The sequence below is a fragment of the Glycine soja genome, chromosome 8 (assembly GCF_004193775.1).
Source record: "Glycine soja cultivar W05 chromosome 8, ASM419377v2, whole genome shotgun sequence".
Classification (NCBI taxonomy): Eukaryota; Viridiplantae; Streptophyta; class Magnoliopsida; order Fabales; family Fabaceae; genus Glycine; species Glycine soja.
This window is the reverse complement of record NC_041009.1, coordinates 44,099,376-44,106,701: the sequence shown is the minus strand read 5'-3', so window position 1 is coordinate 44,106,701 and position 7,326 is coordinate 44,099,376. Positions and strand designations below refer to the sequence as shown.

General features: G+C 32.4%; 1 pseudogene across 1 annotated transcript; it reads left to right on the top strand.

Annotated features, from left to right (window-relative positions):
- The first annotated feature begins 3,747 nt into the window (after positions 1-3,747).
- Positions 3,748-7,326, top strand: LOC114423438 (annotated as a pseudogene). The gene is made up of 7 exons (XR_003668842.1): positions 3,748-4,443; positions 4,688-4,806; positions 5,181-5,240; positions 5,344-5,586; positions 5,683-5,868; positions 5,999-6,247; positions 6,745-7,326. The product of XR_003668842.1 is annotated as a GDP-L-galactose phosphorylase 1-like (transcript).

Here is a 7,326-nt window from a genome sequence, read left to right as displayed (position 1 = left end):
TGTGATTTATAAAAATTCTGTAAGTATTAAAAAATTTGTTATAATTAAATAAAATTTGAATGATAATTAATCTAAGTTACAATGATTAAATTTAGAAAAAAAATAATAAAACAACATTCATAATACTTGCTTTCAATCATAGTTTTAGGATTAAAAAAATTAATACAAAACTCTTTCCTTACCTTTCTCTTCATGGAGGTTCCTAGGCCTCCAACTCTAGGAAATTCACCGAGCCAATCCCAGCTCGTAACAGAAAAACAATAACCAAATCAAATAAATGTCCTTGAATTTTATGTGATTTGCGGTTTTTTGGTTTGGTTTTTCATTTCATGTTTGATTTGGTGTGGTTCAATTATAAATACCTCTAATATTAGAACCCACGTTTTTAAACTCTACTTTAATTTAATTTTTATCTTAATTTAATGAAATTAATAAGGTTTAAACTCTACCTTCTTTCACAGGCAGCCGCGCGTGGTGTGGAAGTCCTGACACAAGATAAAGACAATATAAGCTTTTGCAGTGTCGTGGTTCATAGGAAACAGGTAAAACAGTTACGTTTAACTAATAGTTACTTAGCCATGTGAACCGAGGAAAGAGTCACAAGGCAAATTGCAGGTTGCAGCTATATGTTGGGCACATGCAGGCTCGTGTGGGGTGGGGCAAACATTATCATGCAACAAACATTATGTACGTCCATGTACTATGTACTGCTGTGGTTTAATTTTGTGGCTGGTGGTTGGTACTTGGTATATGTTGTATGTGTCTGCTTATTCACATCTGAAAGTTTGAGTGGTTATATTTGGTCCATGTTTGATTTTACGGTTCACATGTGAACATTCCAAAAGTTACCACTAGCTAGCTAGTAGTGTTTACTTGGAATTGGATATAAATTAATATGATGATGTACACCAAATTGTTTTATATTCACTCCAATGCATATGAATGTTATGTATAAAACATATAAATTTATTAGTTAGACAAGACATATATATGGGACTAACAAGTGACACATAAATTTTCTGGCTATATATGCCACTGCAGAAAGAAAGAAAAAAAAATAAGAGCAGGGAGTAGAGAAGAGCACATGCATGCTCACTCTGATATGAGTATGACCGTGCTGGTGGACCTCATGAACTTTCCACTAGGGCACACACACCACATTCCATTGAGGATAGGTCAAGGGTGCTTCTAGTTGTAACTTTATTATTATTATTATTAATTGTAAGTTGTAACTTATATATTCTCCATTCATCAGGATGCTTCACGTGTTGGGACTGCATATTGTTTTGGGGGTACAAATTCAGTTTATAAAACGTTGAAAGAGTGGCAATGAGGCATGCCTAATTAAAGAAAAAATTTGATTCCTGTAATTGTAATAGAAAAACAAAAAAAATGATATTCATAAAGTAATTATTTAAACCAATTTTATTATGACAATATAATTTTGTAAAATAAAAATTATTTATGCTGAACATTTAAGTTATAATTAAAATATATAATATTAAAAAAATAAACTATTGTTTTTTTTGGCTTTACGTATAATATGATAGTTAATTGGATTAGCTAACATGTGCATGCGTGTACATGTTAGTAGTTTTATATATTACATACATTGTTTAAGAAATTTTTTATTTTTGCCTTAATCTTAAAAACTAATTTATTTATTTTAATTAAAAGATATGATTTTTAAAAAAAGTAAAGGATAATGTAGTAAGATAATTGGGAGACAAAAGAAAATGAAAGTGGTGATTTATTTGTTTTTAATTAAAAATATCAAATTAACTTTTAAGATTGAGATAAAAAATTAAAAAAATTCTAAACTAATCATATAATAAAACTATTTATGTGTTTGGATGCACACATTTTTTTTGCTTCAAGAGGAAAAGATGCATGCACTTATTGGTTAAAACTTAAAACCTAGTTGATTTATGATATCTATATCTTGGTACAAAACTGACCTATTCTTAAAGGGTACAAGCAGCCCTGTTCTTCTGCCCCAATTTGTGGGTTTTTCATCTTTCCGATTATGGCACCAATGGAGGCCACTTTGTGTACTGTCAAACCGCAACGCTGGAGGAAAAAAAAAAGGAAGGAACCATCAAAGAGCAAACCTTATATCTCTCTCTTTATTGTTGTCTTCTTTTCCAACAGAAATCCTAAACCGTGGTTTTTTTTTCTTTTTCAATTGAAGTAATTAACGACATTAATTCGTTCATTAAGTTTATTTCATTCCAAAATTTAATAACAAAAAGCAATTTTAATTATATGTTGGTTTTAAATAAAATAAGACAACAATTCAACTATTGTCTTAGCTTAATACACATCCTTTCTACTACGTAGTATTTTACTAGTTTAATCTCAAAATTCATTTTCTTTTTATTTCAAGATAATGTTTGAATAAAACGTGAATTTTTCCACTGAAATTATTAGTATAGGTTAATTTATTTTTTGATACCATGAAAAAATAAATTTAATGGGTTAATTTAATTCTTATAAGTGATTTTTTTTCTAACTTTAACAATGAATTAATACACACCAAAATCAACTTCTAAATCGTCAAAATCAAGAATTAAATTATTTTTTCAATTTAAAATTAAAAGGTAAAATAATCTAATAATTATTAAATTTTCAAACTAAATCAATATTAAAAACTCATATTAGATTATATCCTTATGTATAATTTTATAGGAACAACTATAGTCATGCACCACATAGAGACATAATTAATATTTAATTCAATAAGTTACAAGACATTCATAGTCTCTAACACATAAATAAAATTATTTTTTTTACTAATAATACCAATTTTAGAAACTAAGTTAATATCTTACTCATAATAATTTACCTAATAAAATATTTGAATGAAAAATTCAAAGTCCCAATTACTCTAAACGTCTCTTTCTATAATAAAAATTAATTAGAAAATGGCAGTTTCATTATTTTTCTTTTTTTTTCTTGACCCTTAATTTTTTTCCCGAATAGTCTTTTTTCAATTAATAAATAGATTGGTGATTTCCTTATAATATTTACCAAATAAAAAATGTTTGAATAAGAAATTCAAATTACCCAATTACTCTAAACGTCTTTTTTCTAGAAAATATTAATTAGAAAAGGCTAAAAACTCTGATCCTTTCTCTTAATTTTTACTATTTATTTTTAGTCTAGATCTTTATCTCTTAAAAAAATTACTTTTAGTCATTTATCTCTTAAAAGATTCAAAATAATCTTTTATTATTTTTTTAAATTTTACTTTGACATTTTATTTATCTCTTAAAAGATTCAAAATAATTATTTAATTATTTAAATATATTCAAAATAATCATTTTATCTTAATGTTATTCAAAGGATAAAATTAAAGATATTTAAATAATTGTAAAATCATTTTAAATCTTTTAAATAAGAATATACGATAAGATATAAAAGTAAAAATTTTAAAAGATAAAAGATATGAACCTTTTAAAAATTAAAGATCAAAATAATTTTTTTAAAGATAAAAGATAATTTTAAAAAATAAAATAAAATGAGAAAAATAATCATTTAGCCATTAAAAAATGACAATTTCATTATGTTCTTTTAATAATAACAATATTTTTTCTTGACTCTTAAACATCTTTTTTTTTTTTTTTTTTTTTTTTTTTTTTTTTTAAAAAAACTAGAAAGTTTGTTAAGTGGTAACGTTCCCTTTCCACGAAAGCCACACCATTCCTTTCGATTTTATGATATTTGGGTATATATACGTACCCAATCAAAAGGTACGACCACAACCAAAACTCTCTCCTTTCTTATAAAACAAAACCCTAAACCACCACCATCAACGAAACCTTCCTATCTCATTTTCCCTCCAATTTCCTTCTGGGTTTTGCAATTTGGCCAATTGGGTCCCCAAAGCTGTGACCTTTTCCTCTGATCAACGCGAAGCGGAAGAGAAACACCCAGAGAGAGAAAGAGAAAAAGAAAAGTTGTTGTTTTCTTTTGTTCTTTGGGGGTGTTGGTTTAAAACCCGGGGTTGAAGCATTGCAGACATCACGGCTATTCAAGGAGTTCGCCACTCTCTTTCTCATGCCCGTTGTGTCCGACGCAAGGGTAGTGTGACGGAGAGAAATCCTTCAACGCACGGCGGGCGTGGCGCTCTGCCTTCCGAAGGTGGCAGCCCCTCTGACCTCCTCTTTCTTGCCGGCGGTGGTTCTTCTTATTAGGATTCTGAAGTAGTATTAGCCATTAACATAACAATAGAAGACAGCACCTTCTAAAGTTCTCTATTAGAGGTTTCTTGTTCCTTTTTTGTTCTTCTTCTTTGGTAGTTGTTAGGTTTGGTGAGGGCTAACATGTTGAGCATTAAGAGGGTTCCTACTGTGGTTTCAAATTATCAAAAAGAAGAGACAGGGGAGGCTGCTGCTGCCGGTGGATGTGGTCGTAACTGCCTCAAAAGTTGTTGCATTCAAGGTGGTTTTCTTTGGTTTTGGTTTTGGTTTTTCTGGTTTGAATGTGTGATGCAAGGTTTTAATTTAAATATCGGTCCGCGATCACAATTTTGGCTGCAAATCAAAGATGTGTGATTGTATTTGTCTGCAATGTTAAGGATTGTGTTGAAAATGTGATTGTGACCGCAATTTAAAACCTTGTGTGATGTGTTTGATAGGTTTTGGATTTGGCTCACTTGTGTTTTATGTGGTGTTTTGTGGGACAGATGCGAGGCTGCCTTTGTATGCTTTCAAGAGGGGTGAGAAGGTTGGTGGAAAGGAGTTGCCTTTGCTTGGATGCAAGAAGCACCCTGTGGACTTTCTGGACTCGCTTGTCCTTGGAGAGGTAGTTATGGATTTTTGATGGTTTTGTTTGTGTGTGTAGGTGTGGCATTGTGTTTTGAGTTTTTTAAGGTTTGCTGCTTTAATTTGTGAGTAGGGGTGTCATTATGTCATGTCATGCGATTTGAGTTTTTAAGCCTTGATGTTTTTGTTTGTGAGTAGGCCTGTCATTATGGTATGTGTTTTGAGTTTTTTAAACATTTGATGTTTTAGTATATGTGTAGGTGTGTCATTATGTTATGTGTTGAGTTTATGTAAGACTTGATGTTTTAAATTGTGTGGAAGGATATAATGTCAAGTGTTTTATGTTTTTTTTTTTCTGTGTAGCTGTGCCAAGATTTTTTTTTTTTTTGAGTATTTTGAGTTTTGATTGTGTAGTGGGAAGATCGCATGCAGAGAGGGCTTTTCCGCTATGATGTTACAACATGTGAAACCAAGGTCTGATTTGTGTACCCATTTGGTTTGATTCACTTTCTAGTTGTGATTTTGGTTTTCTTGGGTTTGCATGGATATTGTTTGATGTGTTTTGTTTTGGGTTTAGGTGATTCCTGGGAAGTATGGTTTCATTGCTCAGCTGAATGAGGGTCGCCACCTCAAGAAGAGACCAACTGAGTTCCGTGTTGATAAGGTCCTCCAACCCTTTGATGAAAACAAGTTTAACTTCACTAAAGTTGGGCAAGAAGAGGTCCTGTTTCAGCTTGAGGCTAGCAATGATGGGGAGGCTCAATTCTTTCCCAATGTGCCTATTGATGTTGAGAATTCTCCTAGTTTTGTTGCCATCAATGTAAGTTTCTTGAATTTTTTTCCTCCAGTCTTTGTCATTGAGGGTTAGTAAAATAGGTGTTTATATGATACTTTTCTGTGTACCTTTTTTTAACAGGTGAGTCCTATTGAATATGGGCATGTGCTGCTGATTCCACAGATTTTTGAGTGTTTACCTCAAAGGATTGACCATGCAAGCTTCTTGCTTGCACTTCAAATGGCCGCTGAAGCTAGGAATCCATATTTTAGGTTGGGTTACAACAGCTTGGGTGCATTTGCAACCATTAACCATCTCCACTTTCAGGTACGCATTACCAATCAACTCGAGATCACTGCAATGCAATATTCTTTATGTTGATTATTGGCTTGTTAGAATCCTTATCTAGTGTTCTAGCAGTATTCAAATTGACATTTTTTGATTTTGACGAACTCAGGCATATTACTTGGCTCTGCCTTTTCCAATTGAGAAGGCCCCTACTAAGAAAATTGCCAAGTTAAGCGGTGGAGTGAAAATATCTAAACTGTTAAACTATCCTGTCAGAGGCCTTGTCTTTGAGGGCGGTCATTCTCTAGAGGGTTTAGCAAATGTTGTTTCAGAAGCCTGCATCTGCCTTCAGCTCAACAACATACCTTACAATATACTTATTTCAGACTGTGGAAGGCAAATCTTTCTCTTACCACAGGTAAATTTGGTTTTCAACTCCCCACCCTCCCTAAAATCGAATTCCTTAGTTGCTTAAAATAATTATGTTGGCTTAAATATGTTTCTGGTCCCTATAATTTACCTATTTTATGGATTTAGATTTAATCCCTGTAGAATTTCTTTGTTGGTTTTGGTTCCTATAATTTTGTTTACAATGGTACTTGTTGTGCTGTTCACTGATGGCATGCCAACTATTATCTAATTGGACACAACAAGCGTGATTGATGTTTTGCTTAAATAATAGGGACTAAAATAAATATCTTCCAATATAAGAGGGATCTTTATTTAAAGTTTGTGATTTTATAAGGACTAAACAAACAACATCTGGGACTAAAACTGTAAAGCAAAATTTTATAGGGTCCAAAATAAACAAAAAATCAGTGACTAAAATCATAAAACGGATATATGATAGAGACCAAAACATGTTTAAGCATAAAATGTGTGGCCACTTACTCAAAAATGCAAATGGTCAAACAGTGTTATGCAGAGAAACAAGCCCTTGGAGAAGTGAGTGCCGAGCTTCTGGAGACACAAGTGAATCCTGCTGTGTGGGAAATCAGTGGTCACTTGGTGCTGAAGAGGGAGAAGGACTATGAGGAGGCATCTGAAGCCAATGCTTGCAGGCTTCTTGCTGAGGTCTCCCTCTCTGAAGAGAGGTTCCAAGAAAGTCACTGCTCTTGTTTTTCAAGCCATTGCATCGGTTGAGATGAATGTCAAGCCTCAATTACTTGAGGAAGTTGATGCTGTTAGCCCAAGCACTCAGCGTGCCATGGTGGCTGGTTCACATGAATGCCTTGTTCTCCAGTAACAAGGCTATGATGAACAAATTCGTAGTGATTATGGATATATATTGTGTTATGTTACGTTTCAGTTCTAATACCTGTAGTACCTGGGTTCAGTTACTGGAGTTTGAAGTATTTATTATATGCATGTTTTAAGGACTTAAAAAATTATGTGGTTTGTATTTAATTTATAATGGACTCGCTGTATGGTGCTTGATTGTCCGTCGTGATCTATGTGGAAATACAATTTAATAACTGTTCTTTTGAGCCTTATTCA